The sequence below is a fragment of the Nilaparvata lugens genome, chromosome 5 (genome assembly GCF_014356525.2).
Source record: "Nilaparvata lugens isolate BPH chromosome 5, ASM1435652v1, whole genome shotgun sequence".
NCBI lineage: Eukaryota > Metazoa > Arthropoda > Insecta > Hemiptera > Delphacidae > Nilaparvata > Nilaparvata lugens.
Genome location: NC_052508.1, coordinates 2,348,879 through 2,365,974, shown reverse-complemented (window position 1 = coordinate 2,365,974; position 17,096 = coordinate 2,348,879). Strand labels below are relative to the sequence as shown.

The following is a 17,096-nucleotide window of genomic DNA, read 5'->3' as shown; positions in this document are numbered from 1 at the left end:
TTGAGTAGAGTGATCATATTATAGCAATTTAAAATAAATAATTTTAATGATACAAGGCCATCTGATCCCAAGACAGCACTGTAATGAGCATGCGCACGTAACGAGCCATTCAGCTCTTTAGTTCTAATAATTTGCTCTTGCTTTTTTTAGATTATAAAATTATGAATAAAATGAGATCATTTGGAATTCTCTATCTCCAATGATTACTGAGTTATGATTTTTCAAAAATGAGTGAAATTTGAAGAAAAAATCAATTTTGTTGAATTTTAGTTTTTGATCAACAATATCTTCCGATTGTTACTATCTAGATGTAGAATTCAAAATCCCTCTGCACGTTTTTTTGTGCTCTACAATCTGAGATCAGGTAGAGCGCTCTTTCTCATATGGATTTCCAGGTACACCTGACAACAATGCTCCTTGTATTGTGAAAAACCTAATTTTCAGCTTCAACCATCATCACCAACTACATTGTCCTCATACTGATATTTCACACATTGACATAAGTTCATGAGACTATGTTCTATGAGAAACACCCGTTAGATGCACTTCATTTAAGTATTTCCTAGTGGAGAGGCGCGCTTAAGGACACCTCAAGGATCAAAATTTCAAACACCTATAACTTTTGACACAATGCTCAGATTTCATCGCACTACACTTCATTCTTCTCGGCTCATCAAGGCAATCCAAAATCATGCATCATAAGTCATATTCGGTTGAAAAATGGCAAATTTCTTGTTGAGTGTACTTAAGCCCCTATTCCAATTTACAAAGATTGCCAATTTCTATATTCAATGCTATGTATCTCGGTAATTATAAAAATCATCACTTGATCTTGAAATGTACAGAAGAATTCTCTCTTTCATCTGCTGTACTCTGTCATCTGCTATAGGAGGTTGAAGAGAACAAAGCCCTTCGAGTTGGTGTAGTGCTAGTGGAGTGATTAAAGTATATTGAATAAAAGTGTAGTGAAATAATTTAAAGTAGTGAAATTATAGATTGGAACTGTAGGCTTCACTGGAAGACTTTAGCAATAAAAAATTAATTTAGGATAAGAAATAACAGAACAAAATTAATGGTTAGTCCTAGTGACTAGTTTTAATATAAATAAAAAAAAATAAAAAAAAAAAAATCTGCTGTACATGATTCATGAAAAATATGTTCGTAAAGTGAGATTTGATTGTGGAAAAAAAAATCCGGAAATTGTAGATCTTTTTCTCATATTATCAACGGTTTTGGCAGTTCTATGATTGGGGAAAGCGATTAAAGATTAATTTTAGACAACTGAGCTCGTAGAGGATGAATTTATCCTACAATTTGGAATCAATCGTGAGTTTCTATGATGTATCAGACTCGTTTTATAAACTCTTGATCAACAGTAAAATCACGAGAAAATTTTTAAAATTGAAATCGCCATTTTTAAAATCTTCTGTAACTTTCGAATTGTATTGGAATCAAAAGTATCATTATTATTGGAGTGGATAGTGGGGGACAATTTTCACATCCTCACTGGATTTGGAAATTTATCAGTGGGAAATTTATAATAGGGGCTTAAGTACACTCAACAAAATATGAAGTGTTTGAAATTTTGATCCTCCAGGTGTCCTTAAGCGCGCCTCTCCACTAGGAAATACTTAAATGAAGTGCATCTAACGGGTGATTCTCATAGAACATAATCTCATGAACTTATGTCATTGTGCGAAATATCAATGTGAGGACAATGCAGTTGGTGATATGATGGATGAACCTGAAAATTAGGTGTTTTTCACAATACAAGGAGCATTGTTGTCAGGTGTACCTGGGAATCCATATGAGATAGAGCGTTCTAACTGATCTCAGATTGTAGAGCACAAAAATACGCGCAGAGGAATTTAGAATTTTACATCTAAATAGTAACAATCGGAAGATATTGTTGATCAAATACTAAAATTCATCAAAATTGATTTTTCATCAAATTTCACTCATTTTTGAAAAATCATAACTCAGTACTCATTGGAGATAGAGAGTTTCAAATGATCTCATTTCATTCATAATTTTATAATCTAAAAAATATGCAAAAGCAAATTTTTCTGTCCGATCACGAGATTTGGCAGAAATAGCTGATAACTGGAAAATGAGCCGAAAATACGAGGTTTTTGGGTCACTCTGTATATAGCACAAGGAAATTTTGCATGAAGAAATTGGTTCTGGACTTCTCTTATGTACTCAAATAATAATATATTAAAAAATCAGAACTAAAATATAAATTGCATGCACACCCCCTTTTTTATGTCTATGTATAGTAGAATATATATACTATAAGTTCGTTACGATCGTTCAATACATTGTACATCGTACAATTCAAAAACAAGATTACTGCCAAATGGCAGGGTTTTGTTATTACGCTTGTCACTCGGTATCCGATCAAGATAAATTACTGTTCTCTCTATGGAAATATTTGGAAAAATGACACATTTCAATTGTATTTTTGTATTTCTTCAACTATGTATTTTGCCTAGTCCTCGGTTGCAGCAAATGTGCACGGAAATATGCTTGAAGTATGATGTGAGTCATCGATGACTGGAATGATAAAGTAAATCGTCATGTTTATATATTTTCTGTATTCATAGAAATCTACTACTGCAGAAGAAAACTATAGGATAAAACCAATTCATGTTTTATCCACTTAGATAGTTTTATACACTGTAACATATTTAAATCTGGGTAGATGAAAAGCCCTAACAGAAATAGTAATAGGTCTAAAAATAAAGTAATTGGCTAATATCGCCAAGCAGATAATAATCAAGATAAGATAGCATCAGCTTGTTCTGGCTAAATGGTACAAGAACTTAAAAGGGATTTGAAGGAAGTTTACTACTCATAAATAGATTATTTATAAAATATTTGAAGATTGAGGTTATATAGATGTATTCACGGATCGGTGACCTAGAGATCGATCAAACCGAAGAACGTAGAATCTGACCAAAACCCCTTGGCAGAGCTTTATTGCAATCAGATGGTGTGCAATGTGAAAAAACACCCGTCCACGTGGCTAATTATTAGTAGCATGGAATTAATATTAATGTATAGAATATTAACTAGCATGCAAAGAGCATAAATAAAAAACCAAATAAAAATAATTTAATGTATTCAGGAAATAAGAGTTACCAGGCGCATGAATACCTAATAAAATTTGCATGCACCAATAGTAAAACGGCAGTTAATAGGCGGCAACTGTAGGCCAATTTAAAAATATTTATATATATTTATATAAATGTACTAGTTTTCGTGTAAAAATTTGTGTAATCTATGTTATCAATATGGCTCGAATGCAAAGAAATTATTAATCATATAATCTAAGCAATATTTTGGCATTTTTTGTAAGATCTATTTGAATTTAATGGCGGAGGATTGAGATATTTAAATTTTATGCTAATTTGAAAGTCGGAAAGAGAATCTGTAAAACTTGAGAAGGAAGAACCAGCACTCGCCAGCCAAATGCCACCATAAGAGGACCCCAAATATTTTAGAGCGAAGTACCTTATTAATAATTTTGTAAAAAGTTAAAGTTAAAGTAAATTATTAGATTTCTTAAAAGACTTCGTGATGCTATTGTGAAGCAGAAGTCATTTTTCATTTTAATTAAATTTATAACCCCTTGGAGGAGACGATTCCGGCTACCATATTCCCGACCACATGGAGTTGGATCGACATCGGCAGCTTACAAGAAGATTTTCGACACGTGAGTGATTAAATTTGAATTTAGTGATGGGCGCCCTAGTGCTTCGAAATAATCTGATGATCAAAGCTAGCTCGCCGAAAGGGTTATTATAAATTGAGAAATTAATAAGAGTAATACTTGCGCAAGTAAAAAATTAGTATTAAAGGTATTTAATTGAAAGAAAAATATAGATCAATATTTTAGAAATTTCTATTTAATCAAAGAAGTACGAAATCTAGGCTATCAAACGTATGCATACAATATTTAATTTTTTGCAATACAATTTGCGATAATTATCATAGTTCTAATTCACTAGATGAATGGCTCTACCTATTCCGTCAGGTGCCGAATCTTGCACCCTGAGATGAAAATATATATTCGATACAAATAAATCTACTAAATACTAGAGATTTTAATATATATATATATTTGGATTATTAGTGGCTAATTTATCAAGCTGATCTTAGAGCACATATTTTTGATTGAATTATCCAAGCCGACAAGTATTAGCAAGTACATGTCACAGCTACATGCAAAAGAATGCATATGATTTCAAGATAAAGGCACATGGTAATGATTCGTGCCACAAATCTAGAATATAAAGTTAGCCTGTGATATTTTTATTGATTTCAAATATTGTTCTATTTTTATATTATATTTTTTATCGCTCTATATATATTTTTTGCCTCGATTGATCTTTGCATTATTTGTGTAATATATGTGTGAAATTTTCATGGTGTGCAATTTATTTTATATTCCTCATCTCTATAGTATAAGTATCATATATATATATATATTTATTATTATTGAATTACAAGAGTTATTGGAGAAGCCCATATCTAGGCCTATCAAGATTTTTTAAGACTGAATACTATTAGAAAACCACGCCCTAATTATATTAAATCTCATGCTTTACCGACTGATGCCAAGCAGGAGGCTAATCGTTATTTTAATATAAAGAATAACGTGACAGAAAGACATGTCGTACCAACGTGGGACTGATGATGAGAGCCAAGCTCATTGAATAATTATTGAAATTAGGTCAATAACCATAGTGAAAATTATAGATAACTTATACGAGTTGTGAGGAAAACTGGCGAAGGAATATTTGTATTACTTTTTGGGGAAACAAGAGCTTTAAGTAGAGAGAAATTATATGTTTTAAAGAAAATTTTATATTATTAGTACTGTGAAAAAATTACATGTTTATAGAGAGAGATTATATTTTATAAGCCTAAACTGCTATTACTTTCTAGTCAAAAATATATTAGGTGTTTAAGCCGGTTGGAAAATAAGTCGCAGCCTGTAAACTAGCCAAGAATAAATCAACAAAACATTGGGGGCGCTAGAACATTGTAAAAAAAAAATTTTAAGTATAAATACCTTGTTGTAAGAGTATCCAAACACTTTACACATCACTGTTCACTGTAATTCCCGGTTGTGTCTCTTTTTTTTTAAGCATTTTCGCTTATCATTTTTATCACTGTTTAATTAGCATTCATCACATTTGACATAATGAATCACACTCCCGCAAACTCTGAAATTTCATATATGTACGGCGGTTGCACAGATCCCACTTTGTCGACTCCGAGCACATCAAACCCCACCACGGTAGATGCCAATACGCCACGAGAAAGGGAACCAGGAAGCGTCGGGTCGATAGTCTTCGATCCACCAGGTCTGCAACCTCTATCCTCCACTCGAATCGACGCCGCTGACACACCATTGAATCAACGGATAGTAGAGATCAACTTTGAAGGGGGCGAGGAGCAGTCTGCAGAACCCGCATCGCCGGAGGCCGAGTCACACCTGGACAAACAAAGTATATTTTCAACCACAGAATTAGATCCGCTTCAAAAGGTAATAATGGAACAAACGAGTAGCACTTTCAACATTATGTTACAAAAAACAATGGATAGTATGATGCAGGAGATTAAAAAGGAGATTGCTACAGTAAAAGAGGAAAATAAACAGACAGTGGAACAGGGTATGAAAGAGACCACAGGCGCTATAAAATCAGTAGAACAACGGTTGGATAACATTGAAACTAAAGTAGAGAGTCATAGGGAAGAGTTAAAAGCAATGATAACCCTACAAAAAGAAAGTCAGGATAAGTTACGGCAGGATTATCGGAAAGGTTAGATACGGTTACATGTGAACTCAATGAAAGGATAGACAACTTAAATACACAAATCACTACACCTATTCAGGATATAACAAATAACATTAAGGCCGATTGCCACCAAGAAATCCACAACAAATTACCGTTGCCAATCAAAACTTAACAACTACAGTTGACAAAAATATTAACAATATTAAAGAAATACAAAACAAACAGATTAATATGTCCACAAAAATGAACCAACTGCAAGGTAGCATCAATCAAAACACTGAAACCTGTAAAGCTTTAAATGGAACTCTACTAATTCAAAAATCCACTCTGACTCAACTAAATCAAGAAATAAACGCAAATAAAATTACACATAATAGTCAATGGCAGATAACACAGGAAAAAATAATAGCATTGGAAAATCATATTCAACAACAACCTCAAGGAATTCAAACAGACAACCTCAACGTACATAGTATATTACAAGGACTAGGAAAATTTGATAACACTGATCGCCATTTGCAACCTCAACCATTCATTGATCAGATAAAATTAGTACAAACTCTTGCACCTACCTCTTGGAATTTTTGGCGTCTCCGTTTGACTAATTTATTGATTGGCGAACCCCTGATGTTTTTTCGGAGTAGAGCCCATGAATTTACATCATTGGATGAGTTTGTCGCTGTCTTCCTGGAACAGTATTGGAGCAGAAGTAAACAGTTGGACGTGCTAGCGGACATCATATCATGCGATTTCAACCCTAACTTAGACGGTGCATGTACCACTTTCGTCACTGCCATACAGTTTAAAAATTCTCAACTGAGCGAGCCCATTAATGAATCGGCATTAGCAAGCATTATTTTAAAGAAGCTACCGTATCAAGTTAGAATGGCACTCGCCACACAACCCATTACTGATTGTAAGCAGCTGATTAATCATTTATATGGCATACAGTCTGCAATGGCAATATCAACCACCGCTCAGACCAGAGATACGCATCAAATCAGCATAATTCAAAATTTAATCCGCATAACAGCCAAAAATATGAACCGGTATCATATGATCGCTACCGATCTGCTCCCAATTTGAACGCCGCTATGAGCACAGGCAAAATGGTAATTGGAATAATGAAAAATTTCAAAATCGTACAACCAACCACTATGCCCAGCAGAGCAATCGTAGGAATCACTATGATGGCCGTGATCGATTAAACTCACATAATAATCACACACAAAACAGTTACAACAGAAATTATAAACCACCACCTCAACAAGTAAGTACAAACTATACACTAGCACATGCAATAGGTTTGAATCAACAAAAAACCCGGAACCCAACACCCAACGACCCGCCACCAGACATACAGAAAACTACAGCTAATAAACCATGACTATATGATACCCCCGATACAGCAAGCACAAACTCAAGTGAAACAAACCAAGAAAAACAAGACATCTCAACATCATACACCACATTCAGAAATGATCTACCGGAGACTTTGTTAGAAGAAACGGAAAAAGAAAGCAGGCTACCGGATATACAAATGCAAGCGTATATCGATATAGAAATATATGGAATGAAGGTTCAAGCATTAGTAGATAGTGGTTCACAATGTAGCCTCATACAAACAGACTTATTCCAACGTCTGAAAGAAAAAACAAAATTAGCTACTCTACCGTTAACCAACGTATATGTATCAGGTATCAGTCCAGGACGGCGAATACATATAACTACTCAATGTTTACTGGAAATAAATCTTCAACAACAACGATTCGCATATACATTTCTTGTATTACCTGTTTCCGGTCCGCACATAATAATAGGTACAGATTTTCTACAACACTTCCAGGCCTGTTTAAATTTCCAAACCTCGAAATTTCATGCATTTACCGAAACCGAAGCATACGAAGTCATAGTACCCCTTGATCTGAAGAAACGCACTGAAGGAATCGCTGAGGTACATTTCGCTCACTACATGGAAGGCGTGCCGAGGGAGTGGGGTATCCACGGAATGGAAAATGCTATGGAGTGTATGGAGGTATTAAGCCTAACAACGAAGGACCGAGCACCGTCAAGAGCCGACTCTAGTACCGAAGAATTGTTAGAGATACTGATAAACAGAATTCATCAACGTACCGATTGGCACCCTGACACTAGACAGGAAATAATTCAAGTATTCCGCAAAAATGCAGACGTTTTTTCCGAACAACCTGGCCTAGCTACTCACTTCAAATGTTCACTCAACGTTAAACCACACGACACGTATTACCGCAAATCATACCCCATACCCTTCACCTATCGATCCGCCGCCATAGCAGAAATATCTCGCATGGAACAACTAGGAATTATAGAAGAATCCACAGCACCCTATAGTTTGCCGATTGTGTGTGTAGCCAAAAAGGATGGAACCGTGAGACTCTGTCTGGACGCTCGCGCCTTGAACCGCATATTGGATGATGACCGAGAAGGACCAGACCAAATTGAACAAGTTATGCAAACCTTCCATGGCAAGACCATATATTCAACGGTAGATCTGAGCGCAGGATATTGGCAAGTCCAAGTAGCACCGGAATCGCGCGATTATTTATCTTTCCTGTTTAATGGACGCAATTATAGGTTCACTCGTTTAGCGTTTGGATTAAGAAATGCTATGGCTATATTCATACGATGTTTGAGACAGGCGCTAGGAGACGATATCAGTGACTACTGTACATTGTACGTGGACGATGGATTAATAGCCTCACAGAATATACGTGAACATTGCCAACATTTAGATATAGTATTTGATAGATTGATAAATTGCGGATTGAAACTCAAATTATCTAAGTGTGAATTTTTTGCGAGAGAGGTGAAATATCTAGGACACATAATTACACCCACTGGCATATCACAGGACCCGGACAAATTATTAGCCATCAGACAATTTCCATCACCAACCAACCGTAAACAATTGCAAAAGTTTATTGGATTTTTACAATTCTACCGCCGTTTTAATAAACAAATGTCACACTACACTGCTCAACTCAGTCATATACTGTCTAGTACCAAGCCTTGGATTTGGACTAACAAAGAAGAGATTATATTCCAACAACTAAAAGAAGCCTTCCTAAATTCCGTCGTGTTGAAACACCCTAACCTAAAGAAACCTTTTTTCTTGAATGTCGATGCATCAGATTATGCGATAGGCGCAGAGATTTTCCAAGAAGATGAGCAAGGAGAGAAAGGAGTGTTAGCATTTTTTAGTAAGACACTTAATCCAGCCCAGCGTCGTTATTCTGTGACCGAAAAAGAGTTGTTGAGTATTGTGGAAGTATGTATTAAGTACCGGACATTGTTACTCGGCAATAAGATATTTATCAATACCGACCACAAAGCCTTAACATTTTTCAAGACAGCCAAATTGAATCACAACCGCTTATCTAGATGGTTTCTTGCGCTTCAAGAATACGACATCGAATTGACCCATCTGCCAGGAAAGAGAAATCAGACCGCCGACTTTCTATCCAGAGAAATAGACGCTACATATTGTCAAGATACCAATCTAAGATGTTTTGCCGTAAAAAGTGGAGAAAGCATACCGTATCCTCCCAATATCCAACCACGAATTCATACCGCCATGTTAACACCTGAAAGAATCCGTATCGCCCAATATGAAGACCCAAGACTGTCCCGGATCCGTGAACTGATGGAAGAAGGAGCTGCCGAACCGCCCGACTACCTGCGACAGTATACCCGCTACAAAGGATTTATGTTCCACCGACCGGCTAAAAATACTTACGACTGGCGCCTAATTATCCCCGCTAATATGGAAACAGATTTGATAAAAGAAGCTCACGAACGCATTGGACATTTTGGAACTACGAAGACCCTCCACCTACTAAAAGAAAGCTGTTATTTTAAAAGCATGCATAAAAAAGTGGCCAAAATAGTGAAAGCTTGCGATATATGCCAGAAAGCCAAATACCCGCGATACCATATCAGAGGTGAAATGAATCCCATTCTCCCCAGCGCACCATTGGAATTGATATCAGCGGATATATATGGTCCATTGCCCATGGCGCAATACGGAAAAAAATACATATTCGTCCTTACATGTGTTTTTTCAAAATATACCATGCTATTTCCCATAGGCAAATTGACCGGAGAAGTTTTGGCCCGATGCATAACGGAAAGATGGACAAGTGAAGTAGGAAAGCCCAAACGAGTACTATCAGACAACGCAACCTATTTTTGTAGCAAGCAGTGGAAAGAAATACTTCACCTGGCTAATATTAAATGGTCGAGGACATCTCTTTACAGCCCCAGCGCTAACCCAGTAGAGCGACGTATGGCAGAAATCTCTCGTTTTATGCGGACGTACTGTAATGAAAAACACCAACAATGGGTTAGGTATATACCATTTTTAGAAGAATGCTATAATAATAGCCTAAATGAAAGCACCGGTCGTACGCCTTATGAGATCATATTCGGTAAAAGGAATAATACATTTATCGAAAAATTAATTGATTTTCCAAGATCAGAAGTGAGTAAGTTAACAAACCCCAATATCCATCATCTGGTAAGGTTAAAGCTAGAGCAGAAGGCAGATAGCAGAAAGAGATTCCACGACCGAGCCTATAAAATATTTTCATATAACATTGGAGATGAAGTTTTAGTAAAGAGCCACAGGTTATCAAATGCTTTGGAGAAAGTAACTCGCAAATTCTTTTTAATTATTCAGGGCCATTCACTATAGTAGCCATATCGCAGCATAACACAGTTCAGTTACAAGAGAGTGAGAACACGCACATTGTTTGGTGGGAAAATGTAGCCAATATTAAGCCATATCACAGAATTTGAAATAAATATGATAAGAAGTCAAAGGAAAACAACACTATCAAGCCAATTACTAACCTTCCTTAATAAATTTAATATTGGTATAGGACCTCGTGGCAACAATCCAATGTTTTAATTCCTTCCAGCCGTCAGAAGCCTGCAATAAGGAAAAGAACAATTTTTAAATATGTAATTAAATTATATACATCAGATAAAAAAGGACACAAGCGGGGATAATAAAATTAAAATTTGTTAATTACCTTTTTAAGAGAAAAAATTGAGCAGTTAGGTTAGTTATGAAAGTCGATAGCAAATTCTGCTGTAACATGTAACACTATGAATTGTAGAACAGCGAACAGCTGACCAAAGCCACCCAAATCAAATGAATGTAATATCTGTTGAACATATGTTTATAAAAAGAAGTACTGTACCCAAAGAGTTATTTATTATTGTTATTTATTATATTTATTAATGTCGATATATTTATTTATATGTTTTTATATTTATTACTTTTAATTATGCCACGTTTGTTACCTGAAAAGACTTAAAGTGAATACCAGTTACCAAAACCAAAGAGCCATTAGCAAAAGAAAGTATTGTACCTGATGTATAGAAAATTATTTATATTAAGACCTAAGAAATACTATAAGATATAAGCCCAGAAGTTTATGAATCGAAATTATTGTCTAAAAGGAATCATTTATGAGAATTATGAAATGTGTGTAGTTAAGTTGGCAGCCCTGCAAGCGGCGAATTCAAAAATTACTGTGTTGTAAATGGTGTCAGGAGGAGTACGTTTAGAAGTTTATATTTATGATATTTTTATGTGTGTTGAGGAGGAGAATTTGTTATTGTTTTTGATAAAGGTATAAAGGAGATGCAGCAAATATGTCTGCGAAATGTGATAGAAGTAGGAGAGTATAATTTATAAATAAAGTATAGTGTATATCAATGTATTTGAAGGGTGGGTTTTCATTAAAAACATTGTGATTCTCAAATATTTTGAATTCAAACCCAGGGGCGCGTGTAACATATTTAAATCTGGGTAGATGAAAAGCCCTAACAGAAATAGTAATAGGTCTAAAAATAAAGTAATTGGCTAATATCGCCAAGCAGATAATAATCAAGATAAGATAGCATCAGCTTGTTCTGGCTAAATGGTACAAGAACTTAAAAGGGATTTGAAGGAAGTTTACTACTCATAAATAGATTATTTATAAAATATTTGAAGATTGAGGTTATATAGATGTATTCACGGATCGGTGACCTAGAGATCGATCAAACCGAAGAACGTAGAATCTGACCAAAACCCCTTGGCAGAGCTTTATTGCAATCAGATGGTGTGCAATGTGAAAAAACACCCGTCCACGTGGCTAATTATTAGGTAGCATGGAATTAATATTAATGTATAGAATATTAACTAGCATGCAAAGAGCATAAATAAAAAACCAAATAAAAATAATTAATGTATTCAGGAAATAAGAGTTACCAGGCGCATGAATACCGAATAAAATTTGCATGCACCAATAGTAAAACGGCAGTTAATAGGCGGCAACTGTAGGCCAATTCAAAAATATTTATATATATTTATATAAATGTACTAGTTTTCGTGTAAAAATTTGTGTAATCTATGTTATCAATATGGCTCGAATGCAAAGAAATTATTAATCATATAATCTAAGCAATATTTTGGCATTTTTTGTAAGATCTATTTGAATTTAATGGCGGAGGATTGAGATATTTAAATTTTATGCTAATTTGAAAGTCGGAAAGAGAATCTGTAAAACTTGAGAAGGAAGAACCAGCACTCGCCAGCCAAATGCCACCATAAGAGGACCCCAAATATTTTAGAGCGAAGTACCTTATTAATAATTTTTGTAAAAAGTTAAAGTTAAAGTAAATTATTAGATTTCTTAAAAGACTTCGTGATGCTATTGTGAAGCAGAAGTCATTTTTCATTTTAATTAAATTTATAACCCCTTGGAGGAGACGATTCCGGCTACCATATTCCCGGACCACATGGAGTTGGATCGACATCGGCGGCTTACAAGAAGATTTTCGACACGTGAGTGATTAAATTTGAATTTAGTGATGGGCGCCCTAGTGCTTCGAAATAATCTGATGATCAAAGCTAGCTCGCCGAAAGGGTTATTATAAATTGAGAAATTAATAAGAGTAATACTTGCGCAAGTAAAAAATTAGTATTAAAGGTATTAATTGAAAGAAAAATATAGATCAATATTTTAGAAATTTCTATTTAATCAAAGAAGTACGAAATCTAGGCTATCAAACGTATGCATACAATATTTAATTTTTTGCAATACAATTTGCGATAATTTATCATAGTTCTAATTCACTAGATGAATGGCTCTACCTATTCCGTCAGGTGCCGAATCTTGCACCCTGAGATGAAAATATATATTCGATACAAATAAATCTACTAAATACTAGAGATTTTAATATATATATATATTTGGATTATTAGTGGCTAATTTATCAAGCTGATCTTAGAGCACATATTTTTGATTGAATTATCCAAGCCGACAAGTATTAGCAAGTACATGTCACAGCTACATGCAAAAGAATGCATATGATTTCAAGATAAAGGCACATGGTAATGATTCGTGCCACAAATCTAGAATATAAAGTTTAGCCTGTGATATTTTTATTGATTTCAAATATTGTTCTATTTTTATATTATATTTTTTATCGCTCTATATATATTTTTTGCCTCGATTGATCTTTGCATTATTTGTGTAATATATGTGTGAAATTTCATGGTGTGCAATTTATTTTATATTCCTCATCTCTATAGTATAAGTATCATATATATATATATATATTATTATTTATTGAATTACAAGAGTTATTGGAGAAGCCCATATCTAGGCCTATCAAGATTTTTAAGACTGAATACTATTAGAAAACCACGCCCTAATTATATTAAATCTCATGCTTTACCGACTGATGCCAAGCAGGAGGCTAATCGTTATTTTAATATAAAGAATAACGTGACAACACACAAAATGCAAATTTCTATGCTCTCGATTTCTTATCGTTAGTTGAAGTTACAGAGCAATTGATTAATTTTGTGGAGATGAAACTACTGTATTTTTATCCCAGCAGATATATAATATTAAACTTTTATCCGATCATGGATGAATTCCATATCATTTCCGATTTCAGTGCTTTAACAATCAATAAATTACTTACGTTTTTTTGACCAGGTCTTTGTCAGATGGGAGGACAGATTTCCAATGAAATCGTACAAAGTTGAATAGCCTATCTCTTATTCTCTCCTAATTTTTATTTACTTCCCCATCGTTTCTACAATTCACAAGCACCTAAATGAATAGATTCTCTTCGAACACTCATGTAATTTGTTCGTTACTATTCCTACGTGTATTGCAAAGCTTGTTCTCGGAGCAGGGAGGAATTTTCTGGAGAGATCAATCTCTTCTATCGTAGTTTCTCGTGTCATGAGTTCACACCTGGTTGAAGGCAGAAATCGATTTCCAGCAGGAATTTATCGTGAAAAGATTAATGAAGCTATATAAGTTTGGTCAGCAACACAATAAAAAAGTAATGCTGGAATAAGAAGTGAATGGTGAAAGATCACCCATGGAAGTCATTAGGGAGGGTTGGCCTAGAGTGAAACGATGGCACTATCTATATTTCTACTCTATAGCAGGACAGGCCTGAGAATAACGGATTATCACTTCTGGCGGCTTTTTTGCGATTTTTCATTGCTGTCACCGTTTACTTACGAATCGAGTCATTTACTTGGCGAGATCAACTTGTGAAAATCAATTTGTTAGTCACTGGCTTCTTTCGGCTTTTGCATTGGCCTTTTCCACTATTGATCTACTACTTTATCTTTTTTCAACTTCAGCTCCAAATATTCGATCATAATGTGATCTTAAATTCGAGTTCTTAGAATGAGTTTGTCTTTAACAATCCTAAAGCTTTTGTGGGATCATTCAAGAACAAATTTGAAATCTTTAAAATGTAGAATCGTTAAAACGTAAATTTAAAATCTACCACTACATCCATTTATTTAGCTAGAGAGCTTGAGCTCCGTATATCCCAACATCATACCATCGTGGATTAAGATCACAACATTAATTGAATTGAGTTTGACTTTACTAATCCTGGAGCTTTTGTTAACATCATCATTCAAGAACAAATTTACAATTGTAGAAGCTACGGTGACTGAAAAAAGTGTGGTCGTGAAGTGGAATCAAGGGTTGAATTTTAATTATTTTCACGAGTAGAGTTCAGGGGTCACCAGCTGTTTCTTCCTTCTTTCTCTATCCTCCTAATCCATTTATACGAGAATAAATTTAGAACTCATCAGGACTAGAAAATAATAATATAGGGCCTATCACAGGTTTTTCGAATAATCCAGATTATTTTTCTGGCAATTGTTTAGTTTTTTTATGGAGGTCGAACAATTGCAGTGAATGCATGAATAATCACAATTCAATTCATCCTTCACACATTTGAATTGGACATGATAGAGATCTTTGAGGAAGGGAAGCATCTCTACAATCCTCCGTATTGTGTCGATGCTTTTCCTTCCTCGAAGACCTTTATTATTTTCATCTACAACAGCCGAGCAGCTAACCTATTGCCTGCAAACCTTGAATATCGAATACATACTTTTAAAAAGGATATAATATATCCATATTATGTGAAAGCTTTGTCAAACAATAGACAATAAAGCTTATGTTGTTATAATCTTCCAGTTACAAATTAAATGAGTTGAATAAATTGACAGAAGTCATGAACTGAATTGTTTGTTACATTAATTTATGTTTGTTATATTCCAATTTCCCTCAACATTGCACAAACACAAGCCATCTTAGCGTCCAAACTATGCTAAACAATATGGATCAGATAAGGGTTTGGAAAGAAACAGTGATACAATTTCCGGTTGGTTTTGTAGTGTCACTCAATAATCGATTCTTTTGTTAAGGAATGATGGTTTAATTATTCCAAGGGCCAGGTGTAATTATGTAGAGGTGTTGAGACTTGGATGATTGTCCGCATTCCTGGAATGCCGGCATTAACCGCCAGCCACCTCTGCTCTCCCGTTTCACTCTTCCTGGAAACGATATCAGCAAAATAGTCTAACCATTCAAAGATTTTGAAGAGGATTTGTTGTGTTTCCCTCTCACTATACCCAATAATCGATTTTTTATCTTGAGTACATAATTCATTGAACGTTTTGAAACGTTGACATTCGTAACATCGCAGAAAGCTAATAATCGCATAATATTGCATACTCGTATCTAATACTGCTATAATATTTATGATGGTGGTGAGTGATGTGGATCGCTCAATGGATTATTTCCTTGTAAAGAAAATCAAATAGAATCTCACATTTCGATGAAATGTTTAATATTCAGGAGTCCCCATTTCTTGAAAATAGAAAGTGATTGAATCCGAACAAACTAGAAAATTTATCATAATTTATTCAACCTCGATAGCACACGAAATCAAGTATTTTATGTCCACGGTTATCAGTTGAAGTTTATTAAAAGTTATGTAACTGGTATTTATTCGACGAGATCCTTAGAATGTCTCTTCACTACGCTACGTAGGACAGAAACTGAAACCGTAGAACAGATGATCCGTATATGATGATCAATGTCAACTTCCTAGGCATGGTCATGAAATAAAAGAATCTAGGTTTTCTCTGGTATGGTATAAGAGGAAATTCGTGAAGGAAAATTGAACAGCTTTCGTTGTGAATGAGGATAGGAATGGAAGAAATTATGAAGAAAGGGTGTGAATGTTTTTATGTTTTCCTCCACAATCCAAGTTGCTTCTGTGGTCCCTTCTAATCACTTTCCTATTTAGCCCATTTGGATTGTGTAATTATGTTGTAGGCTGTTACTGAGATTGTTATTAATTGGAAGCACTTTCTATCATCACCAGCAATTGACTTTGAATCAGTTACGTTAATCGTTTATACATAATTGTGCCCGTTGCTCTCCCGTGATAGCCATGTAACTCAACCTTGATTATCTTACCCGATGACAGGGTTTGTCGTAGATTGATTGACTTGGAGCATGAGGATCAATGAGCTTGCAGGCTTTGTTGACTATGGTATCATCCATCAGACGAAGGGCAACGGCAACCTTAGCTCTTCATGTCATTAGATTAATTGAATAATCCATGCTGCTACATTACATTGCGCTTGACAGTGGAAGTGGTAGTCCTAAGCTCTGGCTTTTGAGCCAACGGCAAGTTCAGACACCGAAATCATTATTATCCGTGTTGTTATCATCTCCAACAACATTGTCTACACTGAATATACATGTTTTGAAATTAATAATCATGTTATTAACTCTCACATTTACATAGTCCATTTTAAGTTTACGAGTATTCAAGCTGGATACTATAGAATCATGATCCGTTATAAAAACGTTTCCATCCCAACAAGATTTTCATTCTCAATGATTGTAT

At 34.9% G+C, this 17,096-nt stretch overlaps 1 protein-coding gene across 5 annotated transcripts in view; it reads left to right on the top strand.

The window, feature by feature from the left end:
• LOC111050043 (glutamate receptor ionotropic, NMDA 2B) overlaps positions 1-17,096 on the top strand; it is a 345,263-nt gene that overhangs the window by 195,114 nt on the left and 133,053 nt on the right. The gene's annotated exons all lie outside the window — the stretch shown is intronic.